The sequence below is a fragment of the Procambarus clarkii genome, chromosome 68, assembly GCF_040958095.1.
Source record: "Procambarus clarkii isolate CNS0578487 chromosome 68, FALCON_Pclarkii_2.0, whole genome shotgun sequence".
Taxonomy (NCBI): Eukaryota; Metazoa; Arthropoda; class Malacostraca; order Decapoda; family Cambaridae; genus Procambarus; species Procambarus clarkii.
In genome coordinates, this window is record NC_091217.1 from 2,668,110 (window position 1) to 2,671,189 (window position 3,080).

Here is a 3,080-nt window from a genome sequence, read left to right on the forward strand (position 1 = left end):
TTGAATGTTTTAAGTTACCTAGTCTTTTTTTCTTTTCTATACTTTACCTATACTGTAGAGCCAGTAGCAGTCTTAGGCTCGCAGTCTTAGGTATGCTTATATCGTAACCTAAGGAAGTATTAACCTAATAATATGTAACCTGAAAAGCACCTATTCATTGTATACAAATGAATAGATGCTTATTCATTTGTATACAAAATATATAGGTATCATATAATAATGCAATGCAGTATGTACATTGAAAATGTTCACAGGTGGATTTTAAGATGAATCTGTAATCTTTCAAATGTGAGTTTCTTAATTATATACTGTAGCATAAAAATCTTTCCAGAAAGTGTAGAAAACAAAAGACTTGATTTAGGGAGCCGGTGGCTGTGCAGACAGAACACTGGACGCATGATCCTGTGGTCCTGGGTTCGATCCCGGGCGCTGGCGAGAAACAATGAGCAGAGTTTCTTTCACCCTGATGCCCCTGTTATCTAGCAGTAAATAGGTACCTGGGAGTTAGTCAGCTGTCATGGGCTGCTTCCTGGGAGTGGAGGCCTGGTCAAGGACTGGGCCTTGGGGACACTAAGTCCCGAAATCATCTCAAGATAGCGTCAGATTGCTCTATATTAGTAAGTCGGTAGAGATAGAGAAACAGATGTGATAATCTCCCACAGAAGGCTTTTGTTTTATAAAGAGGTTTTTATCTGTAATAATGATGGATATAATAAACAGAAGGTTCTTGTGAATTTTAACTTTAATAAGATTATTGATGACTCATGAAATGAATACAAGTTATACTGTACCTTAAAAGTCATAAAATATAAAACTGCTAAATATTACAGTACAGTATTAACATTTATGCATTCCAGGAGTGAGGCTTGTTTTCTTGTCCAAACTGAACCATCCACTTCAATCTCTTGGTGATCAATATGTAAAATGTTTCAACTTTTCTGTTTGAAAATGATTGATGTTTAGGTATCAAAATGTTAAAAAATTAATGTTTCTTGTGTGGCTTCCCTCTGTATCTCCCTGTCAACTCAATTGGAGTCCTCCAAACCCAGGTGACACACCAAGCTCTAATGAATCACGAGCACGTAACAAAGAATAGGAAAAAAAATTGCCCCTCGGTAGAAGCATAGTAGTAGTGGCCCTCTGGTAAATTCAGAATCCAGTTTGCTAATTATCTCTGGTATTGGACATCCAGGACTGAATCACTAATTTCATTTATGATTCTTATTAGACAAATTCAATCTATTGGCTTGGCTAAATCAATGGGAGGGCTAGTTACTTTATTTCATAAACAATAATATTAGCACAAGGGAAATTATTAAATACAACCAGCTAGCTTGCACAGTATAACACAATTTATGTCCCTGGGTAGTGTTATTTTCTAATTGCTTATGCTTCCAAAATATAGAAAATTATTATTCTCAAACTGTGCTTTGAACTTTTCCTAGGGCAACATAGGTAAGATGTCTTAAAGGTTATATAAATATACTTGACCAGGACCCCCTCTCGTGCTCTCTCTTTTTTTTTTTTTTTTTTTTTTCTTTTTTCTTTTTCTTTTTCTTTTTGTCTGTCGTAAGGTTCATCATGTGGGAGACTTTTGGACTCAGTCAAGTTACACTCATTTATTTTATGACAAACTCTGCCCACCGAATTACCATTGAAAATTGGGTGATGCTAGCCCTAAGCATCTGGCCTTCAACCTTGAATAGATATACTGTACTAGAAAGGATACCTAGCAGTGCCTGTGTCTGTTTATCTCCTCATCTTCTCTTTCGTCTCCCCCCCCCCTCCCCTAACCTGCTTCTTGCTCTTTTCCAACCCCCTTCCTGCTCTCTTTTCCCTCTCCTACAACATCAGTAACATCACTATAAGAACACATCACCCATACTTGTCCATGATGGGCTCGCCATAGCCCGTGCTACATGGACACTTAGTTCTGAGTAGCTAAATCTGAAACAACAACAACAACATACTTGTCCATCAACACATGATGCATAAAGTCTATGGGAAAAGTTCATAATATCAAAGTTTTTTTTTTTTTTAGGTATGGTAAGTACAGTATTATGATTAGACTTTTAAAATTGTAACATGATCAGTGCATACAGTTTCTGATAAGACTAAGATATATAATAATAATGATATAATATATTAATGGTCGTTAATATAATAATAATGACTAATAGTTGTCATATGGTGGTTGTATGTGAGGGTTAGTGTAGTGGTGGGCTGGTGGTTGTATGCGAGGGTTAGTGTAGTGGTGGGCTGGTGGTCGTATGTGAGGGTTAGTGTAGTGGTGGGCTGGTGGTTGTATGGGAGGGTTAGTGTAGTGGTGGGCTGGTGGTTGTATGTGAGGGTTAGTGTAGTGGTGGGCTGGTGGTTGTATGCGAGGGTTAGTGTAGTGGTGGGCTGGTGGTCGTATGTGAGGGTTAGTGTAGTGGTGGGCTGGTGGTTGTATGTGAGGGTTAGTGTAGTGGTGGGCTGGTGGTTGTATGTGAGGGTTAGTGTAGTGGTGGGCTGGTGGTTGTATGTGAGGGTTAGTGTAGTGGTGGGCTGGTGGTTGTGAGTTACCAAAGTGAAGTGGGCGGGGTGATGGCAGGACAGAGGCAGACCCCCACTATGACTGGCTTACACCTGACATATCTGCTTCATCAGACGCTCGTATTGGCCCTCGAATCAGCTGTAGCATTAGTCTACAGAACAAATATAAAAAAAAGAGAGGTAGTTGCAGACGCTACGGGCTCACCATAGCCCGTGCTATATGGACATTTCGTTCTGAGTAGCTAAATCTAAAACAACAAGAACAATAGCAGACGCTAAATAAATTGATAGCAAAGTACAGGATCCTGTGACTACCGGATGAACATGGATGGTTAAAAGCTACATCAGCAGATTGTGGGACGTGTATTTTTTTCCTGCTTTCTTACACCGGAAATAAACTGTTAATTCTTGTTTAATAAGCATTACCGTTAATGAATTATATATATATATATATATATATATATATATATATATATATATATATATATATATATATATATATATATATATATATATATATATATATATATATATATATATATATA